Here is a 25498-nt window from a genome sequence, read left to right as displayed (position 1 = left end):
TGATGAGCATTATATATAGACCCTATACCTTTACCTTTACAGAGCAGAATATATTTGGGAAATGTAATGGTTTGTTGCCTTGAAAAAAGAGATTTCAGTGAAAAGTGAAAATATGTTACTGTAGTTTTCCTGGGGGTTTAGCTGAGTTTATTATCTGTAACTATGGTCTGAAACATGAAAATATCCATACGTTTTTCTGTGTATGTATTCTTATATTTTGGGCTTGGAGTAATGTGGAAATCCATGGTGATGAAACATGTAGGATGTAATCATAGCATATCACTGATATCCTGATGTCTTGTATTTGGCACCTTACATGGTGAATGAAGGATACTGACACAAGTATATTTTGGGCCTATATATGATTTACTTGTAACTATGGGTTCAAACATGAACATATCCATAGGATTTCCTGTATTCTGATATTTTGGGAATGGGTTCCTGAGAAAACCCATGGCAACAGAACATTTAGGATATGATCATGGCACATCACTTCCATCCATGTGATCGCTGGGCATCCTGCTAGAGCTGGATGGGCAAAGGTTAAACACTAATTGCTATCTGACCTCCTTCTTGGTGAGGTCTTTTGATATGATGAGTGCATATTGTCCACAGGTGGTGGAGAAGGACAGTGGTGGATTTCCACAATAACATATTCAGTTTTGACTGAAGCACATTTATATTATATTATTCCACTGTTGGAACTTTTTCTTCTTTGAAAGTTTGGTATTCACAATTTATGTCTAATAATATAATTTACTTTAACTTTGTAATTGATAGATTGTGTTTCTAATACTGTATATATTTATATATATATATATGTATGGGTTTTTTCAAGAGAACTATTTCAATGTTTTTGGCACAGTGTGGTTTTGTGGTTTTTTGCATGATAGGCTGTTCAATGTTTTTTAAATTAAATAATAACTTATAGTCGAGTAACTGTAAACAACTGATCTGGATTTTGTATACACATTTAAATTCTTTCTTTTTAGCTGCACAATGCTTTTTCAGCACATATTTAGGTCGTCACACCATAAAGGATCAGTGACTTGGGTGCTTCTACAGTGCAGTCAGTCTGGTTTCTTAGGAGATAGCAGCAATCCCTGACGGCTCTGTTTAACGTGACATTAAACCATCTGCCTAGGAGGGCAAAGCAACCCCTTGCTTCTCCCTCTTCCTTGCATCTTCCTTCTCCAAGCTAACAGACTGACTGAGGACTGCACTTTCTTTCCTGTGAAGACCAAAAGTTCAGAGACACAGCACTGAGAGAGTATACGTCAGCATGTAAATTGCGAGTGCTGGGGTAAGAATTTTAGCAAATAGTTTACTGGGGAATGTTTATTTTATTGTGCTCAGTCTGTTCAGCTAACAAATGCTGAGAGTTTAATACTACTTTATGCAATACTTTTCTTGCTGATGTACCTAAATCCATAATAAATCAACTTCAATATGTACAAAATTCTGCAGCCAGAATCCTGACTAGGTCTGGTACAAGTGACCAGGGGTGGACTGACAACTCATGGGGCCCCCGGGCAATAGCGGATCATGGGGCCCCTGTGTCCTTGCCCAAATAAAAATGAAAAAGGTACCAGGGGCATCTCATGGGGCCCCCTACTGACCATGGGCCCTCGGGCAGTGCCCAAGTTTCCAAATGGTCAGTCCGCCCCTGCAAGTGACCATATCACCCCTATCTTGAAGTCCTTGCACTGACTACCTGTCAGGTTTTGCATAAACTTTAAGATCCTCTTGCTCACCTATAAGGCTGTTCATGGCTTTGCACCCCATTATCTCTCTGAACTTGTAGCAACTTACTCCCCCCTTGTAACCTCCGCTCCTCAAATTCTGGTCTTCTGTGTGTCCCCCTACTCGCCTACACTTGATGGGAGACAGAGCCTTCTCCTGCTATGGCCTAAAACTCTGGAATTCACTTACAAAGAAGATCAGAGAGTCATTTTCTCTAAACTCAAATCTAAAACCTTTTTTCTTTAGACAAGCTTTAATGTAATTGTCCTTTTTTTCCCTTATATTATCCTGTGTATTTATTGTGTTTTCTTTGTAAAGATCTTTGAGAAGGTACCTTGAAAGGCGCTATATAAAATAAAGTGTATATTTTTTATTATTATTATTAATAATAACAATAATAATATTACTTTAAGTATCACATGATAAATACAATGCATAAGCAGAAGTGAGAAACTTTAACCTGGTAGGGTGGCTTGAATCTAAACAATTCTGGAACTTTTGATAAATCTTGACAGTATTTGTGCTCTTTTTGGAGACAAGTGGATAACTTAATTGTCAGATCATTCTTCATGTACCTGTTGAGTTAAAAGGAAAGTTTTACCATTCAATACTGTTCTGTGAAAAATATATTATCTGCATCTGTACCTGTAAAGTAAAAAGTTGATACAATATTGCAACCAGTGTGTACTTAAAGTTACAGAACATTTTATTCTGTGCAAGAAACTGTACCTGTTTTAAATAAACCCTCTTTTGAAATGAGAAGAGACTAATTTATTATTTCTGTTATAAATTTGCATTAATGAACAGGATGCATGAACAGATGCAATCACCAAGCAGCTCAGAGACACCCTTGGCTTGCAGCCCAAGCTGTCTCCTGTTAATTCCAGCTGGAGCACTGGTGCCACAAATCATAAAATATGATGGTTATATCATAAGTCTATGTGACTGGGCAAAAAATTACAGGGCTCAGTTCTCACATATTGTATGCCTCGGGAGCTTCAGGTGGAGGTGGCTTTCAATGTGCTAGAAGGAGAAGCATACCGAGCCATTATTAATATGCCCATTGCGGATGTTCCAGCACTGATAAAATCATACAACTATTAGAGGGCATTCATGGAGACACTGCATCACTGCTTGCAATTCACAAGTGTTTTATATAGTTGGAGTTAAAAAGGACTCTGCGAGCATCCCCTAGTATGGCAATGGTTTACAAGATCTGCTACAACTAATAAGGAAAAGGGAAAGGCCTGGAAGAACTGCTTTTCTGGACCCACAAGGTTGCCATATAGACTAATTCATCTTAGTTTTAGGAAGTCACTCTTTGTGAAGGCTTTAAAAAAAGATTATAACAAGAATATCAGTTTTACAAGTTCGGCAGGCTGCTGTGTATCTAAGCCGTAAATAGGAAATTGTCAAAATAGCATTTTGAAACAAACAAAAGGGGCTATCTATTACCTAACCAAAGAAAATACTCAACCCCCTCAATCCTCATCCTGCTCATTAAAGGAGAAATGCAGTAACTCAAGCGCCCAGTTAAAATTATACAGGAAAAATAATCAGTTCTTAAAATGTAGATAGCTCAATCAGAAATGAGTCCTCAAGGATTGAAGGCCAACCCTATGAGGAGGCAGAGGAGAGGGTCCCATTTGATGTAGTTGCAGGAAAAGAGGGTATTTTGCCCCTCAAATGGAAAGGAAGAGGAAGGGTTCCCCCAAACTAGAATGACTCATGGTGTCAGGCCACGCTTTGAGGCAGGAAAATTTAAATTTAGGTTTTGGGCCTGAAGGAGAGTTGTATGGTCAGTGCTTAATTGTTTGGTTGGACAGTGGATAAAATGCTTGTTAGGCATTGGATGACTGAGGGATTTTAATGGTAAAATAATCCCAATAGGCAGTCCTAAGTGAATGCTCTTTAAGTCAGACTGGTGGTTGCTAACAATCTTCCTATTCCTATGTGGGGACTAACACGATAAGTGTTAAACTATGGGGAATAGAGTTGGGATAAAGGGGTATTAATGTCTCTAAAAACACAACTTCACATAGTCATGAATGTGCAAGAATATTCTTAAAAAATTGGCTGACCAATGTTTCCATAAATATATGATGAGATATTGGAGGCAACTTAAATTGTTACTAAACCCAGGACACTACATTCACTATATCTGGTCTCCCGCAGTACACAGAACACGAAGTGCAATTATTTTAGTAAATATAAACTGCTAAATACCTTTTCTCTTCAGCAGTTAGAGCAGTCTTGTGACGTCAGCTGAGCACTGGTTAAAGCTTGTAGGAGGAGTTTTATTTCTGCTCTAGGAAGATGGAAAACCCCTGACCTCTGTCTGAACAGTGCTGATTAGCCCTGTGCAAATCACGTGCACCCTCCTAAGAAGAAAAAAAAACCTCTCTAGCAATACACACTAAACTGAGAAATGTGCAGAAGGGCTACAGGTTCAGTCTGTCTTATCAGGAGATAAGACGAGAACATTTGAACAAGAGAAGGGGCAGAGAAGAAAGTATCAGTCCTATTACACAGTGTAGAGGATAACCCCCTTTAGGTTCTACAGTGAGTATAACAAGCACGCTTTACTGCATATACAGACTGATTTTACTGTTGTGGGTTTAGTAACACTTTAAGACAACTAAAGATAAACAACAGAGAGGGATATATGTAATCTAATAAGGGTTTGCAGTTCCTTGAAGCAAGTTGTAAATTGCAAAGGGAAATTGGGAGTCTTAAAAGCCCTGTATCAACATGGTATAGCTTTGCCTGCTGAACAGAATACTGTGTTAACCCTAAAGAATGGCAAAGAAAGATATCTCCAAGGGTTAGATGTGTTTATAGAACCTGAGACTACGGTAGAAGAGTTGGGTTTGGCCAGAGCTGCACTATAGCAAAGAACAGTATGATTCCAGTGAGACAAATGAACTGACTACATACAGAATTGCATGCTCTCCCGGGAACCTTTAGCCTATCGGTATCCAATTGAGGCAACACACTCTCAGCTTATGTCTCAGTTCAAAGTATTTTGTTGAATATACCTATATATAACTCCAACACGAAAAGGCAAAATTAGAATAATTACTAGATACATATCCATGTTTTGTCTAAATATGGGTCTGAATATGGATACACTCATTATCACTCATAAAATCTCAACTTTTGATACACCCTTAATTAGGGAACAATATAGAACCATTCCACCGCTCCTGTATCAAGAAGGGAAATCAGTGCAAAAGAAGGAGTTAGATGAAGGAAGTAACAGTGCATGAGCTGCCCCAATTATCTTAGTTAAAAAGAAAAAATCTCACTATTAGATTCTTTATAGAATACATTGATAACTATTCCTCACCAAGAATTAAAGACTCAATGACAGAATTAGGGAAAGCACAATTCCTCTCAATCCTAGAAGTGGCAAGTGGTTATTGGCAAATCACAGTTGCTGATAAAGATCATGCAGAAACTGCCCTTGTTTTCCCCATGGTATTGTTTCAGTTCAATTGCCAATTTGACTCATAAACACACCTGCCATCTTTCAATGTGCTATGAAATATTCGAGATTATTCAATAAAGCAGTTGTATTGTTTTTCTGGCAGTATGGCTATATTAAAAAGTCACGTCTGAAATTTGCTTTGCAACAGTTCTGCTGCTGTTTTAGATGACTGTGACAAATTAAGGTACTGTAGTTCTCAAATGCTACCTTTTTACATTATGTTGCTAATGCTGCTACAAATTGAAAAAGCATTATCACAATATCACTGATCAGAAAAGCAGTGCTAAATAAAACCAATTTCTTTTTGGAGTACGTAGGTTTTGGAGAATATGGCCTGACAGTTCACTAACACTTAATAACAACGGATAACAACGATTACCTAGAAACCACTATATAGCGCTTCGCAGCAACTATTCCGCATCGATCACTCTCTCTCACCAGCTAACAACATGTAATTTGTATCAATTTAGCTTATGTAGTAACAGTATAACCTTTATCACAGGCATTTGTTGTATCCAGTCAAAACAGGCATTAAATGTTGTTTATAAATTGTACATAGTCACAAACATTACCCCAAAGATAAAACACAAATTGAACCCCATTGAATATTGTCCCAATTTTTAATAAATGATGAAAATTACAAAACTGTTGATGGGAACATGTTACAGCACATAGTCTTCCTGGGAACACTGAATAATTAGTTATTCTAATACGGTGAAACATATAACAGAATGAAATATATCAGTAATCTTGTCCAACAACAGTTCTCCAAGTTTAATGTGCCTCTGTACTACTAGTCCCAGCTGTACCTTCTTATCCAACCTGACAGAGGAGCTGCAGATCAATATCAGTTTTTTTCTAATCCCTTTTGTGTAATCCTGTATTGTAGGGTTGGTAAAAAAGGATGCCACAGCATTTCTCCCCAAGTAAGGGTCTCACCTGCACCCACCATACCACAAGGATTCTATAAGGTGGATAAGAATGACCATAGATCAAGTTTCATGCATTCTGGGCACACGCTTTATTGTTCCTCAGAAAGTTTGGTGTTTAAATTTCTGAAGAATGGTACAAACCTGTGCCCAAACTGTGTTAAAGTCTGGTCTATAAGTGTTTTCAACTGTCATTTGACATTTGGTAATAGCACCAGCTAGGACTACCAAAGAAGTAGGTAAATGCTTCATCTGTAAGCATTGCGTTTAAAGCCATGGAAATTATGTTCAACTCTAACACCTACTCTGATAACATGGGTGGAGGAACTACAAGTGTCAGTGGAAGATAAGCAGTTTATAGCGGAGGAAATATGATACTATGATGTTAGCATGAGACATTGGAATCCAGGTGATACATGCATACATTGAGCCCTGAGGAAGTCACATGGTACTGTGACGCAACGCGTCGGCTTGACGTAGTGACGCACTTCCAGCGTGATCGCCATCTTGGTACACCTTTGTACACCCATGCATATTGATTACATCCGAAAGCATGAGGTTGGAGCTGTGACTACTACAATTTGATGTGAGTGCGCAATCTTTTGTTACTGTCCTATTACTTGCAATAAACATACTACACTATGGAAGCATGTGTTTTATGTTCCAAATGAAATGTTGGCGCTGCATTTGATCTTTCCTGGAGAGGAGCCATTATTAGAGTGCTGACCCCTTGAGGGAGATTTGTGTGCGGTGGGAGCAGATCTTTGGAGTGACAGCAGACTTGGAGGATCTGTGAGAGGGATCCTAATAAGCGCTTTGACTCGCAAGGGTCAAAGTTGTAAGGTGAGAGGCTTATCTAGCCAGTGGTCAGATTGTCTTCTGTCAACAACCAAATCCACTTTCACACAAATATTGGCACGAGTGTTATCGTTTCTCATCTGAGTGTTGTCATCCATATTTATTGAACTTTATGAGCACAGAATAGACAATTTTGTTTTGTTATTGTTTTCTGTGTGCAGTGCACTGAATTTGTTCACGTGTATGCACATTGATCTTATTCATTGTTTTTCACTGAGTTGGGGTATATGTAGATATGTGTGTGTATATGTACACGTTTCTTCATTTATGTATATTTATATGTATACTTTAATAGGCACTATTATTTGGAGTGTTGTATATATTATGCATCTCTAGCAGTTGGAATCATCAATTATTATTAGTCACCATCACTGTTGGTGTGTTATAGTTTTGTTCACATTTATTGGTGTCACTAGATTAAGTTTTTTGCATGACTTCACTAAACATGGCACTGAACTAGACAATTTGATTTATTTTTTATTTTTCATTTATTGATACACAATTTGTCACCTTTATATGTTTGTGGATATATGCACTTATGTATAGTGTTTAGTGTGAGTAGCGCTACATTCCTCCATGTACATGCATCCACCCTGTGTGCATACAAAATGCTCTCCTTCTCTCATGGACCTCAATGTGAATCAAGGTCTCATCATGCTTGTTGTCCCACCTTGGGCTATTTGGCATCTGATACAGCGGATCATAGATCTTCTATTCACTTTTGAACTTCTACATTCCACTCACTTTCCTCGTCCTCTGAAAGACATGCATGCAAAAATAGAATGGGACCATAAACAGTGCTCTCTGTATAGTACTAATTTATTAAAAACACTCCAATAGAAAAAAAAACTCACAGTAAAAAAGTACCCAAAATGCTATGTAAAACAGCACATAAAGTCATAGGTCATGGCATCCACAGCAAGTACAGTTTACCAGTTCCGCTCCTACTCCTATTATATTAAAAACACTCCAATAGAAAAAAAAACTTACATTAAAAAAAGCACCCAAATTGCTATGTAAAACAGCATCTAAAGACATAGGTCATGGCATCCACAGCAAGTACAGCTCACCAGCTCTGCTCCTACTCCTATTATATTAAAAACACTCCAATAGGGAAAAACTCACATTAAAAAAGCACCCAAAGTGCTATGTAAAACAGCATATAAAGACATAGGTCATGGCATCCACAGCAAGTACAGCTCACCAGCTCTGTTCCTACTTCTATACGTGTTACACTCACAAGAGCTTCATCAGTAGGCTAATAATTTATAAAAATCTAAGACCCAAACATTTTGCATAGAATAAGGAATGCATACACTCCTTGTTTTGCCTATGTCCCACTTTTAAACCTTCCCTTCACTTCCTGGCCCAGTGACCCAACTGAAAATGACAGGAAATCCCTCCAAAGACCATTGTCACCAGAACAGGTGTTCCTATTGGATTATTTTCCCACAACTTCTGTTTGATTGACAACTATGCAACTTTGGATTTCTGAATATTTTCTGTTCTGGTGGCAATGGTCAGGAAAGTGGGGAAAACTGGAACTCTGTTCTGCACTTTAGCCATAGGTGTATGGACCCAGAGTATAAAATGCAAACAAATGTTCACAGAATAATAGTCCCATGTAGAGACAACAGTGAGGACTAATTATATTGGTAGGCAGATGTTTGTATGGAACCTATTATACACAGCAATGTGTCACTGATAGCAACATTAAGCCTGGGTTCACATTGATGCGGTCCGGAATTCGCAGCGTTTTCTGTGCGAATTACGCACCGCATCAGAATTGCTCCCCATTCATGCAAACCACTGCGGATGTGTATGTTAAGTTAACAACACCCCGAAAGCGGTCCGCAAAATGTATAATGAAATGTATAGTGAATACCCAAGCGATCCAATTCTAGTATGGACCAAGAAAGGGTCCTGCACCTTTTTGGTGCGGATGTGGTGCGATTTGAGCCATACATAATGTATGGCTCAAATTGCACCGCACACAATTCGCATGTGATTTGCACAGGAATGCAGTGCGGGTTCCTGAGTGAATCACATGCGATGTACCGCACCGCATGAGTGTGAACCTAGCCTAAATGTGCATGTGTTCCAACCCTTGCAGTCCTGACAATCTAAGCCACGGCCTATGTTGGCTATGAAGGGAAAACATTCTAATTCTAATTTGAAATTATGTAGTATACACAATTGTATCTGCTCTTTTTTTCCCTCTAAAAGGGTTAGTGTTAAAGGATTTTGTATCCAGCATTTGAATTACATTATACAGTATGAAGGAGTATACACTTTCATTTTTGTTTGTTTTTGTTCCTCAGTGCAAGCCAAGGTAATATTCAGGTAAGCTGATCCCAAATGCACGCCATTTTCACATGAAAGCAACTGACACTACTTACTTCAGAGTTTGACACTTATGTTTAGAAAGCCAGACATTTGAGGAGAAAATAAAAACCATAGCACAAGAGAAGCGGGCACTCCACAAAGCCAGAGCTGCAAATGCTGCAACAGTGGTGCCCACATATGTCTGTCCGACATGTGGCAGAATATTTTGTGCCCGTATAGGCCTTACCAGCCACCTACAGACACACCGTGGACAGCCCACTACCTGTTAGATGTCAAGGTCCTCTTCTAACACGATGGATGAACATCATCATCATCATAGAAAGCCTAAAGCAGCTACACATACTCAAAGAAAGGAAACATGGAGGGAAGCAGATAAAGTCTAGTACTATCCATAATTGCCAGCTTTCCTACTGAAAAGTAATATGTTTTCTGGTATTGGATAGGCTATATAACCTGTCAAAGTGCTTTCAATACGGTTTTGGATATAATGGAAATTGTCTTTAAAAAGTAGGAAACAGATCTACATTACTTGGACTTAATGCCCAGTAGCAGTGGATTTTGGAGGTTGGTGCCTGATTTAATAAGATGCTGTTTTTAAATTTGAGGTGGATGCTATAGACTCCATTTTAATGTTTTATCCTTATTTTTTTAACTTCAGAAATGCAACTGTGCAGAACATGTTTTTTATTATTATACCAATAATTATTAACATACCACCTAATATGGATATGTCTTTTTTGTACCATGTAAAAATAGAACATTATGTTACAGAAAATACTTAATTGATGGTGTGTTTTCTTGTATATATGATTCTCTTCAGCCTTGTAAGCATGAAATATTTACTTGCTAAATCTTCACCAGGGCAGCAAATGGATGTCTGCTCCATTTTATGAAAAGTTAAAGTGCATTAAAAAATAATGCTGTTAGCAATGTAACATCAATCTAAAACAGAGAAGGGATTGATCAATCATTGATAAATTCTTTACATTGTGTCACAAAGTCATATACATTCATAAAATGTATTACTTGTTCACAAAGCAAAGGATTACACTGTAGATTTAATATATGTGGGTTTCATTAATACTTATGGAGACTTTGGATTTATAAAATACTGTTGAAATGGCCCAGATAAAATATTAATTTGTGGCCTTTACAATATTCCGTGATATTTAAAATTAAAGAGCATTGAGTAATCATACATAGATATTCCTGACTCAAAGTTATTAAAAAAAGTATTATGTTTTTAACTAATTTTCATTTTAGTTACACTTTTCGTTCTCTGAAACAAGGCTGGTTTTTTTTCACTGTTAAAAAAGTTCATTTATTTAAAGTACTATTCCAGCTGACTTAGATTGCCAAATCACTAAAAAGTACCCATACACTGAGCTAATTTGTACAAAAGCTTGTGACAGTTTGGAACTATTATTACAAGACTTGCCAAGTATTTATAAAAGGAAATTGCCCAAGGCCAATAAGTAAAAAGAAATTTTATTTAAAATGGATTCAGCTATACCATGTCTAGCATACATGTGTTGACTCTGTGATCCTTTTCTTTCAACTGGAGATATGGACCTGAGCCATAAATAGGTGTTTCACTTTTAGCAATTGGCCTCACATCTGTATAAACATGATTGTTTAAGTTATGGCTGACCAAAGATCAGTGATATGCTTACATAAAGCAACCTTAAAGATACCCACAGATAATAGATTGCTGTTTTCATTCGCCTCCATTACTGCAAGTTGGATTGCTAAAAAAAACTTGACTGAAACTGGATAAAATTAGAATTTTCAAACAATTAGATATTGTCCACTATACTGTCCAACTTTATTGAATCTGTTACCAATCTTTTATGAAGAATGCTCCATTATATGATAGTAGGATAAAAAAGCGCAGCGCTAAAACCAGTAAAACAGACACATAATTGCGATATAATAAAAGTAGTAAAAAAAATGATGTAAAATACCACTATCAGTGCATAAGTGTATGGCAACAGGTGATAACCCAGGATGAAGGGATGACTTAAACGCTTAAATGGCTATACCAATAAAAATGATCTATATGGGAAAAATCCGTCCAAATAGAGTGCAAAAGTGTCCAAATAAAGTGCAAAAGTTATTATGTCTCCCAAATCAGGGACCATATACCAAGTAAAAATATCAGTAGTTCCAAATGGTTATATGCAGATGAATAACTTTGATATCCCAGTGTGAACCAATAATACTCTGGTGACATGCAATAAATAGTAAGATTGCACACTCACCAGAAGCGCAATCTTAATGCGCATTTATCATGTAAATCAGCCAGAGGTCTCCTTTTTAGTACAGCCTGGTGTGGGATCACCTCCTCTGTGGATGTCAATCAGAGGTCCCCTTTAAGGGTTAACTGTAATAGGGTGGTAACAAGATTCCCTCCTCTGGTCCGGAAAGAACACCTGGGTCCTAGGGGGTCTAAGTGCTCCACTGTGCAAAGCCCAGGCTTTGCGTCATTTTTTTTACTACTTTTATAATATCGCAATATTGTGTCTGTTTTACCTCTGGCTGATTTACATGATAAATGCGCATTTACATGATAAATGCTGAATCCAGTGATTTGGAGGGGTGTCCCAATACACACATATATATATATATATATATATATATATATATACACAGTATATATGTGATTTTGCGCAGCCCTGCCACCCTGTAGCAGTAGTTCTGCAATAGTACAGTGGGGAACGGGTTAATCAATTTCAGCTGCTTTGGTGTTAATGAAATGAATAAAAGGTGCAATAGATTGCCAACAATGAGATGATCCCCAAACCAGGAATGGTTTTACAGGTGGAGGCCACTGACATTTTTTTCCCTACTCGTCATTTCTGACTGTTTTTCACTAGTTTTGCATTTGGCTAGGGTCAGTGACACTATGAGGTGATACCTGGATCCTACAGAGGTTGCACAGGCAGTCCAACTCCTGCAGGATGGCACATCAGTATGTGTCGTTGTCAGAAGGTTTGCTGTGTCTCCCAGCACAATCTCAGGAGCATGGAGGAGATTCCAAGAGACAGGGAGTTACTCTAGGAGAGCTGGACAGGGCCTAAGAAGGTGTTGTGAATATCGCTGACCAAACAATCAGAAACAGACTTCATGAGCGTGGCCTGAGAGACCGACATCCTCTAGTGGGCCCTGTGCTCACTGCCCGGCACCATAGAGGTTGATTGGCATTTGCCACTATTATTATTATGATACAGGATTTATATAGCGCTAATAGTTTTCTCAGCGCTTTACAATATAAAGGGAGACAATACAGCAACGATACAGTTCAATAAAAGAGAGTTAGGAGGGCCCTGCTCTTTGGAGCTTACAATCTAGGAGAGAGGGGCTGGTGGTACAAAATGTAATACCTGTGGGGGATGAACTGATAGGCGAAATAGAAGATTCGGTTATTAGTTGGAGGCAGGATAGGCTTCACTGAAGAGATAGGTTTAGGTATAGGTTTAGTTCCAGAGAATGGGGGAGGCTCTGGAGAAGTCTTGGAGACAGCATGGGAGGAGACAAGGGAACTAGAGAGCAGGAGGTCATGGGAGGAGCGGAGAGGACGATTCGGCTGATATTTGGAGACAAGAATGGTAATGTATTTTGCAGCCGATTTATAAATGGCTTTATATGTTATTGTTAACATTTTGAATTTTATGGGGTGCCAGTGGAGGGATTGCCAGAGAGGGATGGCAGATATGGAACGGTTGAGAAGGTGGATAAGTCTGGCAGCAGTATTCATGATAGCCTGCGATTAGGTAGACCAATGAGGAGGGAGTTACAATAGTCAAGGCGAGAGATAACAAGGGAGTGAATAAGTTGCTTAGTGGTTTCAGTGGTTAAAATCGGGCGTATCTTGGAAATGTTGCGGAGGTGAAGTCTACAAGATTTGGACAGTGATTGGATTTGGGGCTTAAAGGACACAAGGGGTCCAGGATTACACCTAGTATCCTGGCATGAGGGGAGGGACTGATGGTTGTATTATTGATCTTGATGGAGAAGTCAGGGGAGGGGGCACGGGTTGGAGGGAATAGTATGAGCTCCATTTTAGAAAGATTTAGTTTAAGGAAGTGGAGTGCCATCCATGCTGATATGTCATTTATGCCATTGAACACCACTGGCGCCCTGTGCTTTTCACAGATAAGAGCATTTTTACCCTGAGCACGTGAGAAGCATGTTATTCTGCCTGTATCATCATTCAACATGACCGTTTTAGTAGTGGGTCAGTGATGGTCTGGGGAGGCATATCCATGGAGCGACGCACAGACCTCTACAGGCTAGACAATGGCACCCTGACTGCCATTTGGTATCGGAATGAAATCTTTGGACCCACTGTCAGACCCTACACTGGTGCAGTGGGTCCTGGGTTCCTCCTGGTGCCCGACAATGCCCGGCCTCATGTGGTGAGAGTATTCAGGCAGGATGAAGGAATTGATACCATTGAATGGCCCCCATGCTCACCTGACCTAAATTTGATAAAAAACCTCTAGGATATCATGTTTCAGTCCATTCGACGCCGCCAGGTTGTACCTCAGACTGTCCAAGAGCTCACTGATGCCCTGGTCCAGATACGCCATCTTGTTAGGAGCATGCCCCGACATTGTCAGGCATGCATAAAAGCACGTGGGGGGCCATACAAGCTACCGAGTACCATTTTGAGTTGCTGCAATGGAATTTCAGCAAAGTGGACTAGCCTGCTGTATCATTTTTTCACTTTGATTTTTTATTTATATATATATATATATATATATATATATATATATTAGGCAGCTGTAAAAATATGCTGTAAATTAAGAATACTTTCAGAAATAGAAGTGTTAATAGTTTATTTGCATCAATTAACAAAACAGAAAGTAAACGAACAGAAGAGAAATCCAAATCAAATCAGTATTTGGCGTGACTACCCTTTGACTTCAAAACAGTATTAATTCCTCTAGGTACACTTGCACACAGTTTTTGAAGGAACTCAGCAGGTAGGTTTTTTCAAATAACTCTCTCCAGATATTACTGTGGATGTAAGCTGCCTCATATCCTTCTCTCTCTTCATGTAAGCACAGACAAACTTGATTATGGTAAGATCAGGGCTCTGTGGGGGCTAAATCGTCACTTCCAGGACTCCTTGTTCTTCTTTATGGTGAAGATAGTCCTTAATGACATTGGCTGCATGTTTGGGGTCATTGCCCTGCTGCAGAATAAATTTGGAGCCAATCACACGCCTCCCTGATGGTATGGCATAATGGATAACTATCTGCCTGTATTTCTCAGTATTCAGAACACCATTGATCCTGACAAAATCTCCAACTCTGTTTGCAGAAATGCAGTCCCAAACTTGCAAAGAACCTCCACCATGCTTTCCTGTTGCCTGCAGACACTCATTATTGTACAGCTCTCAAGCCCTCCATGAACACACTGCCTCCTGCTACAGCCAAATATTTTAGATTTTGACTCATCATGTAAGTAAGCATGATGTGTCTTTCATTTGCTGCATTATGTTTACTTGGCCAACCACTGTGTCTACTGTCCTCAACATTGCCTGTTTCTTTGTGCTTCTTTAACCCTTTCATGCCTAGGGGTAAAACAAATCTTAACACCTAAGCACAATTTTGCAACTTAGCAAAACCGTATATATCATCACAACCACTTTGTGCATCCAGGTGGATTATACCTTGCTTTTTTCAGGACAAATTGGACTTTCATATGGTGGTAAATTGTAATGTATATATCTTCTGTTTTGTTTTCTAGTATTAAAGGAAAACTGTCCCAAAATAGTAAAAAAAAAAAAGTTTTATTAAATTTAGCTGTATATTTCTTTCTACTACCATAACCTACCACCAAAGAAACCTACCACTAAAGAACAACCCAAAATAATGTCTCCTTCTCCTGATCATTGCAGTGATACCCCATGTATTTATGTTAGTTGTTGTTTGTACCCATAGTACAGCCCAGAAACAATTTGCTTCTTTGAATCCTGCCACTAACCTACACTGATACTAATTTAACAATTAAAAAAAAACCCTGACCGTAAAAATCAAACAAACTGATCCTGATCCTTGACCTGAACTGATCCTGACCTTTGACCCTGACCTTGACCCAAACACTAACCCTGGCACAAACCTAGATCAGACCTTGATCTAGGTTTTTTTTTTTTTATTATTATTATTTATTTATTTACACACACTTTTTTTCCCTCTCTCTCTCTGAAAGAACAGAGAGAGATACAATGTATCTCTCTCTTCCATTCAGATAGAGAAAACAAGGGGGACGGGCTTCATAGTGACTGATCACTGTGATGCCCAATCAGAGGCTATCACAGCAATCAGGTGACCCAGAATTGGGAGTTCCGGGTCTCGATCGTTAGAATGGGATCCTTAAAATGGGACCTGGGGCTCTCAGTGACACCCTGGTCTTTGTGCTGGGAGCCCAGTAGCAAGACAGGTCGCAAATTAGCAGCCCCACGGAAAAAATGCCCAGTTCTGTGAGGCTGCTAATTTCCTTGCGGTCGGCGTCAAAGGATTAAAAGAGTTTGAACAGCACAACTTGAAACCACAGTCTTCAATATAACTACTGTGAGTCTTGTTGCTGTGCTCAGTCTTACCATGGTGTATGACCTATAACATGAAACTGTCTTCCACAACCTCACCTTAGTAGCAGAGTTTAGCTGTTCCTCACCCAGTTTTATGCCTCCTACATAGCTGTTTCTTTTTCAGTTAATGACTACGTTTCAGCCTGCATATGAAATAGATGATCATTAGCACCTGCTTGGTATACATAATTACTTATACACCTGGCACTAATCCTACAAAATCCCTGACTTTGTACAAGCCTACAAAGTGTGCAAGAGTAAGGCTACGTTCACACTAGCGCTGTGTGCAGGCGGCAGAGAGGCGTTTGGGAAGCGTTTTTACCGCTTCCCAAATGCCTCTGCCAATTCTGCACATTACAGCACATGGTGCTGTTCTAACGGGAGCGTTTGCGTTGCGTCGCGGCAAAACGGACGCCTCTGGACGAGTCAGGAGGCGTTGAAGCCTCCTATTCTCATCTATGGTGCCGCTCCGCAAACGCCCGGCCGGCGTTTGCGGTGCGGTTGCAACGCGGTTGCAACGTGGTTGCGGAGTGGTAACACCACTCAAACTGCATTATAGGCGTTTGTGGGGCGTTATTAACGCTCGGCAAACGCCTAGCAACCGCTGCTAAACTGCGCATGCAGCGTTTACGGAGTGTTTGCCGAGCGTTAAAAAACGTTCGGCAAACGCCGGACCAACGCTTGCCAAACCCTATAGGGGCGTTTGGCAAGCGTTTGCAAAACAGCCAAGTGTGAACGAGCCCTAAGAATTGTTGCTGACTTGAAGCCAAAGGGTAGTCACTCTAAATATTGATTTGATTTAGATTTTTCTACTGTTCACTCTGCATTTTGTAAATTGATAAAAATAAACAACTCAAATATATATATATTTTAAAAGCATTCTTACTTTTCATCATTTGTTCACACTAAAACTTTTTCACAGTACTGTATATACAGTATATATATATATACATATATATATGCTGTACAATATATTTCAAGAGACTAATAAGGCTTGCTACATTCTTTTTTCTCTGACAACCAATATTCTTCTCCACAGGCTTCCGATATGGGTCAGTTATAAGTTTTTTATTTTTTGCCTAAAAATGTCTGCAGTATGATAATCGAAACAGCCTGTCAAAGTATCCTAATTGATGTCTGGACTCCCTCCAAGGAAATGCAGCATGGAAATGAATTACATTGCATCAAACTAGACTGCTTAGCATATCTAGTAGTGTTGAAGACATGTATTTGTTGTTTCTATGCATGAATGAACAACATAAGACTTTAGCAATGTCAATATGTAGAAATGATTGTTTGTAGGCTTTGCTTTAAAAACAATACAAAACAATAACCTGTTCATATTATTACACTGAACCAAACGGTATAAACACTTGCAATACTGATTTCTTTTCAAGTATATTTATAAGCAAGGTAAGACTTTGATTCAATATCAGTTTTTCATTTTTTGTTGGAGAAAAAAAATTAGATTTGAAAATGTTTTTGAACAGAGAATTTTAAATTACACATAAGAATAAAAACTGTATTTGGATTAAAAATGTAAGTTATTGTAATTATTTCAATGGATGCCCTGTAATTTGGAATCTGAAATCTTGAAATATATGTACATTTCAATTATATATCTGTCATGTAATGCTAAATTAAAAAAAATAAAGTTTACATATTAAAAAATGTTTTTTCATACACGTCTTGAGAAAAATGACATTGTGTTATTATTCATGCAGTATGCAGCCTAAAACTGTATTAAGGTCTTAACAATGCTACAACATTATTTAAATTGGGTTTTGAATCTTTCACCACCTAACTAGGAAACTTCTGATAGAAAAAAAGTTAATGGATAAATCCATGTTTTGTAACATGTTACACTCATTTTTAGGGTGTACCATGTAACATGTTACTTTGGAGCAGTCCACTTTACCGCCCTGATACCCATCAGTTCCTCTCCCCACACCCTCTGTCACATTTCAAAGACAGTGTGGAGGCCCGCAAATGAACAATCCACTGATTGTGGGTGCAATGCTTTGCAGGCTGGTGTGTAAAAAAAATAATAAAGGCACCTTTTTTTACTTGCAAAACCATGCACAGTTATTATTTTTTTAAAGGTGGGTAACCTGTTTTTATAGAAAAGGTTTTTTTTAATCACACAATGATTCTGCACGTACACAATTGCACATACTGTATGCATCTCTACAGATAATGGACTTATAGTAAGGGCCTCTTCCCCACAACCCTGACCGGTGATTGTGGGTGTCAGCGGATGGGAGCTTATTGGAATCTGGCCCTCAGATCCCCCCCCCCATATGAATGAGTATGGGGTACATGGTACCGCTACCCATTCACAAAAAAAAGGTAGTAAAAAATGACAGGAGACTGTCTTTTAAAAGTCCTTTATTAAAAACAAAAATTTAAAAATGTCCCCCAAAGTAGATCCAATGTCAAGCCACCGCTGAAAAAGAAAAAAAAATTCTCTGCTTGCAATGCTGATTTGCTTCCATCTGACAGCTGCACAATGATGACAGTTCCTAAATACTGTAATGACATCACAAGGAGGCAGGGTTACCCTACCCCTTGTGATGCCATCATGTGTTGTGATTGGCCAAAGCATGGCACTTGCCTGTAACATGATCTGTAAATGGGAGACCATATCCTGTAATGGATCAGACTCTCCCACATTCAAGGATCATGTTTCAGGCATTGTGATCAGTGAAATAGCTTTTCTCAGTGGAGGAGAGGGCAGGAGGGGGAGTGTCCCCATCGGTCCATCTTTAGTGCAGTTGAGCCTAGAGACCTGAAGCTGTTAACCCCCACAGTGCCAGAAGATCAGCAGCAGGAAGAGGACGGGGCAGACCTGCAGTGAAGATTTCTACATAATCCTACAGCCTAAACACAATGGGACATACTTCATTACAGGTTGGAATTGTAACTAAAGCTGTATAGATGTAACTAAAGCTGTATATTGTATAGGACACTGGGCATGTGTCCTGGATGGCAAGTACATTTCTGCGATATTTAAGTTGTGGTCCCTTTAAGAGAGAAAATTGTAGAGACATTGCGGTACTCAGGGGTTTTCACCCATGCAGGGTAAGGTGTCCCGGGTTAAGTTTGGCTGGAGAGGACTGATTTCCAGTACTCTTCAGATTGCTACATTTGTATTAGGGACCCAAGATTTCAGAGGTTCAAAGAGGCTTGGGTGGGAAGATCCTCCAAACCCTGGCTACCAGGACTTTAGTTCCGAAGGGATTAAGTCCCAGGTGAGGGAGGCTTAAAGGATAAGTTCCCCTTTCCTTATGTTACACCCATATTCAGGGTGTAACATATAACATGTTATGATCTGACCGACCCCCGCTCCCCCCCCCCTGATCCTCACTTTGATCTTCTCCCCTTCCCCCGCTAGCTGTCAAATTTTTAAAAAACATGGCCGTGCAGGGCTTATTCTGTGAATGAGCAACTATAAGTCCCGACAGCCTTAGCGGCTGTCGGCTTGTGGTCCTCAATGAACTACCACGACATTGTGAAGCACCATGGTAGTTAATTGATCCTTCCTGTCAGTATATCTGCTTGCTTGTACATCCCATACAGGAAGCAGATATTCTGACAGGTCAGCAGAAGACCTGCATGACACCAGCGATCTACTGATCACTGCTGCAATGGTTTCCAGGCTCCTGCAGACAAAAATAATAAATGCACATTTTATTACCTGCATTAAAATGTGCATTTATTATTTTTGTGAAAAGGTGAACTTATCCTTTAAGGCAGCTGAGTGAAATCAGCACCAGTGTCAAGGAAGTCAGTGAAAGAGAGACTCACAAGCTGTGTGGCAAGTGTGAGCTCTCAAACAAGCTGGGATGTGGGCTGCTAAACCTCCTCTTGTGGCCTGCCTGGCCCCCTTACTTCGGAGGAGCCCAACCCCTGTATGGGACCGAAGATTGGCGGTGAGCCTGCGGTTTAGTTTTATGATACCAGGATTTGGACTGTTTATGACTTTGGCTGAAGTAAGCTGTCTTTTGTTTAATTCAAATGTTTTTTTATTCAAATAAATGAACTGTTTTGCTATTACCAAACTGGCTGGCAGTCATTCCAGAGCTACCACAGATCACAATATATATTTTTTGTGCTATAAACGTAAAAAGACTGAAAATTTAGAAAAATGTAAAATTTAGCAAACAGGTAATTTTCCTCCTTCACTGATGTGCGTTGATGAGGCTGCACTGATAGGCAGCACTGATGGACACTGATAGGTGTCACTGATGAGGTGCTGATGAGGTGCTAAGCAGAGCCATACAAAACAGTGTGCTGAAGCTGACAGGGCAGAGAACTGTATTATTTACATATAGTTCTCTCCCCTTGTTGCTAATACTCGGCGATCACCGGGTGCCGGTGAGTAATCACTAGCCAGGATTCGGTGACTGACAGCTGAGGCCACGCACGCAGCTTGCGCGCACCCCCTACCCGGAGCTGCTAAATCATGTATATATACGTAATTTTGAGCACCCGTGCTGCCCTGTAGCAGTATTTCTGCTATAGGGCAGACGAGAAGCTGTTAAAGGGACCACAACCTAACTATCATGGAAATGTACTTGCCATCCAGGACACAGGCCCGGTGTCCTGTACAATATACAGCTTTAGTTACATCTATACTGCTTTAGTTACAATACTAACCTGTAATGAAGTATGTCTCATTATGTTTAGGCTGTTGGATTATGTAGAAATCTTCACTGCAGGTCTGCCCTGTCCTCTTCCTGCTGCTGAGCTTCGGGTCTCTAGGCTCAACTGCACTACAGATAGACCGATGGCGACACTCCCCCTCCTGCCCTCTCCTCCATTGAGAAAAGCTCTGATACACGATCTGTGAATGTGGGAGGGTCTCATCCATTACAGGATATGGTCTCCCATTTACGGATCATGTTACAGACAAGAGATCACATCTGTCTGGTCGCTATAGGTAACTGCACTTTGCACATTCTCATTATTCTTTAAAGTCATGCTTCAGTTTTTTTAAAAATAAAAGTCTCTTAGAATGATAATAAATAATATTGTTAATATTTAACATATACTAAACTAAGCCAGTTACATATTTCTTGCTGGAATTCCATGTACCGACTTTTTAGTACAACAGAGATTAATTTAAGTTCTTGTTCAGCAAGAATGACTTTTCACATGCATCCTTCTCTTGTAAATTGTGTTGATATAACCCAGCGTCAGACATCACCTTATTTCAAGAGATGTTACCAAGGAAACCATCATACACTGCTGGGACAATCTCCCTGCCTGTTCTGACCACAGCTATTAAAACTTAGCCGCTCAGCAGCTTCCATTATAGCAGAAAGTAGGCAGTTCCAGGACGCTATGTGCTGTAAAACCCCAATTGATGTTTTAAATCATCATTTATGTAATAATTGCATGGCTAAAATAATCCTACCAAGAACAGTGGAAAAACAAACATTGTGATTGTAGGTTTTCCAATATCAACACTGTACAGGACAGCATTATTCCAAATTGGGGGTATTGAAGAGTAGGATAAACATGCAAGATGACAATGTGATAATCATGACATTATTATTTATTATTATACAGGATTTATGTAGCGCCAACATTTTGCGCAGCGCTTTACAAAATGAAGGAAATGGGAAATAAGACCGTGATTCCTAATAATTCGTTTTTTACCAGTATTGATATTTACAAAACTGCAAGTTCTCTGCAAGCTGGGGTGATTCTGTATTAATAACTGTTCCTTTTATTGAGACTGATCTACTAAAGAAGTATCACTGTGCATGTGCAAACACACATACACACATGCGCACGTGCACAGTAATCTAAGTGATGAGAAGGGTGAACAAACTACAGGTTCAGCATGACTGATGTAGCACCCCCCTAGATAGGTTCTAGGTTTATATAGATGAGGTTTAGGCTCATGTACACTGCAGCTGATAAACTCACATTTAGGAGCTTTTCTGCGTTTTTTTTTCAGCAGCCTCTGAACTCTCCCTAATGTTTTCCTATGTGTCCATGTACACATAATTGTTCACAGACAGTTGAGTTTACAGTCATTTTTTTGAACGCGCCAAACTTGCATTCAGAAGTAGATTTTATCAACGTTTCAAATGCCAAACGCTTGCTAACCGATAACTGCGTTTATAAGCGTTTGCAGTTGGAAATTTTTTTTAACTCTTCCATTTCCAGATGCTGTCCAGAGCCTTTTTTCATCATGAAAAATGCATGCAAAGCATTTTCAATGTGCTCAGATGGACAAAAAACTGAACACAGGATGTTCCTACCAAGCTTGTCACACATTGTAATGGCCAATTCACACCTCAGACCTCTCCCACCCTGGGAAACAAAAGATATGTTAATGCAAATTAACATCTCAGCTTCCTCATGAAGACCCCCTGCCAGGTGACCTTAACCCCTTCACGCTGGCTGCACGCAAATGTGCTGCCTCCCGGCATCTGGGCCTAGACACCGAGCGGCCGCACATTTGCTCTCATGTAACAAAAAACATATGTGCTGAGAACGCATGCCCTGCGTGCTCCCATCACACATGTGCAGTACTCATGGAAAGGTCCCGGTCCGCTCTTTCAATCGGGACCAGGGGCGGACTGACCATTTGTCCATGTACACATAGTCGTTTACAGGCAGTTGAGTTTACAGTCGTTTTTTTGAACGCACCAAACTTGCATTCAGGAGTAGATTTTTTCAGCGTTTCAAACTCCAAATGCTTGTAAACGCCTGTAAACGCAGCTAATGACATTTATAAGCACTTAGTGTTATTCCCTATATATATCACTGACATCGTACACTGAGTGCCACTCAGTGTTCAGATATCAGTGTTTTATATAGGAAATAGCATGCATTGTGCAGACATCAGTGTTATATATAGGGAATAACAGTCAGTGTACAGATAACAATGTTATATACAGTGCCTTGAAAAAGTATTCATACCCCTTGAAATGTTCCACATTTTGTCATGTTACAACCAAAAACATAAATGTATTTTATTGGGATTTGATGTGATAGACCAACAAAAAGTGGCACATAATTGTGAAGTGGAAGAAAAATGGTTTTCAAAATGTTTTACAAATAAATATCTGAAAAGTGTGGCGTGCATTTGTATTCAGCCCCCCTGAGTCAATACTTTGTAGGACCACCTTTCGCTGCAATTACAGCTGCAAATCTTTTTGGTATGTCTCTACCAGTTTTGCACATCTAGAGAGGGACATTTGTGCCCATTCTTCTTTGCAGAATAGCTCAAGCTCTGTCAGATTGGATGAAGAACGTCTGTGAACAGCAATTTTCAAGTCTTGCCACAGATTCTCAATTGAATTTAAGTCTGGACTTTGACTGGGCCATTCTGATACATGAATATGCTTTGATCTAAACCGTTCCATTGTAACTCTGGCTGTATGTTTAGGGTCGTTGTCCTGCTGGAAGGTGAACCCCCTCCCCAGTCTCAAGTCTTTTGCAGACTCTAACAGGTTTTCTTCTAAGATTGCCCTGTATTTGGCTCCATCCATCTTCCCATCAACTCTGACCAGTTTCCTGTCCCTGCTGAAAAAAAGCATCCCCACAACTTGATGCTGCCACCACCATGTTTCACGGTGGGAATGGTGTGTTCAGGGTGAAGTGCAGTGTTAGTTTTCCGCCATACATAGCGTTTTGCTTTTAGGCCAAAAAGTTCCATTTTGGTCTCATTTGACCAGAGCACCTTCTTCTACATGTTTGCTGTGTCCCCCACATGGCTTCTTGCAAACTGCAAATGGGACTTCTTATGGCTTTCTTTCAACAATGGCTTTATTCTTGCCACTCTTCCATAAAGGCCAGATTTGTGGAGTGCACGATTAATAGTTGTCCTGTGGACAGATTCTCCCACCTGAGCTGTGGATCTCTGTAGCTCCTCCAGAGTTACCATGGGCTTCTTGTCTGTTTCTCTGATTATTGCTCTCCTTGCCTGGCCTGTCAGTTTAGGTGCACGGCCATGTCTTGGTAGGTTTGCAGTTGTGCCATGTTCTTTCCATTTTCAGATGATGCATTGAACAGTACTCCGTGAAATGTTCAAAGCTTGGGAGATTTTTTTATAACCTAATCCTGCTTTAAACTCCCAAAAATTATTCCTAACCTGCCTGGTGTGTTCCTTGGCCTTCATGATGCTGTTTGTTCACTAATGTTCTCTAGCAAACCTCTGAGGGCTTCACAGAACAGCTGTATTTTGTACTGTGATTAAATTACTCACAGGTGGACTCTATTTACTATTTACTGAGAAGTTTGAAAAAAAAAAATATTTTCTACTTTCTGCTATAAAACATATTCAATAAAGAAATTAAAAAAATAAAATTTCTTCATAAATTTAGGCCAAAATGTATTCTGCTACATGTCTTTGGTAAAAAATACCAATAAGTGTATATTGATTGGTTTATGTGAAGGAGCTTTGTGTGGGTGTGGCTTGAGTGTGGGTGGGGACACAGAGGGCCCCATGATCTCTTATTGCCCGGGGGCCCCATGAGTTGTCAGTCCGCCCCTGGTGAGTACTCTGAGCTGTGGGATGATCCAGCTTGGGAGAGGACATGTTGCCCTCTCAGGCATCTAATGCCATGTGGCCTCAGGTGGGAGACCCAGGTTCTACGAAAGCTGACTGAGGGGCTGTCTCCTAAAGATCTTGTCTGGTATCATGGAGGAAGGCGTCCAGCTGCTTTTGGGTCTTGTGAGTACAGACACTCCTGAAGGATCTTGGAGACTGTGTGCCACTTAACCCCTTCTGGTTCTGGGGAGCCAGCTGCGGGTCTAGGCTAAAAGGGAGCCTAGACCTAGACAAGGGGCTGGTGTTCTGAAGAGCTCTGTCCAATTAATCCCCTACTTAAAACAACTCTGCTCAAGTTACTTCTGCTGCTATTACTACTGTTGCCTTAAAGCTGAAATCTATTGTTTGCTTCAAGCACAAACTTTATCATAGTTTATCCAAAGTAATACCTAAAGTCCTCAACTGTACATAGTTTCTGCTTTTCGGGCGTCCCACCTAATTCTCCATCCCTATCCAACTTCTCCAAAAATAAAAACAACAAAAACAACAGTCCTAGACTAGTCACTGAAAAATGTGTGAGGGAGCCTACTGTGTGTGCCTGGCTGCGGGGCAAACCTTTTGGGGAAGACCTGGAGAATATTCCTGCTGCTCCTATGGGTGTAGCACTAAACTGTGTAAGGATCTCTGCCTGGTCACTACACCTGCCTATGTGACAAGTGATGGTAAGCATGCCTAGCGTCACTGAAGAGGTTTGGCCGCTCCGCCTGCCTGTGTGACAGGCACAATAAATGGGCAGAAAGCTCAATGATGCTGATCTGCTCAGCAATTTTATCATGCTCATCATTACTGAGCTGTACTGAGCACTGAATGTGCAGTATATGCACTCCATCCTCAGCCATTTCCGCTCATTGTGCTTCCATGAGTGCCATCGGAGACAGTCACTTCAATTGGCCTTATTGCTGCCACAGCCCTGAACGTTTTGATATACAGTATATTTTATCTGTCTCTGAGCTGTGTGAGCG

The sequence above is a fragment of the Staurois parvus genome, unplaced genomic scaffold (genome assembly GCF_062004578.1).
Source record: "Staurois parvus isolate SC_StPar_1 unplaced genomic scaffold, SC_StPar_1.0 ptg000287l, whole genome shotgun sequence".
Lineage (NCBI taxonomy): Eukaryota > Metazoa > Chordata > Amphibia > Anura > Ranidae > Staurois > Staurois parvus.
The sequence above is the reverse complement of the archived record's forward strand: the minus strand, read 5'-3'. Positions refer to the sequence as shown.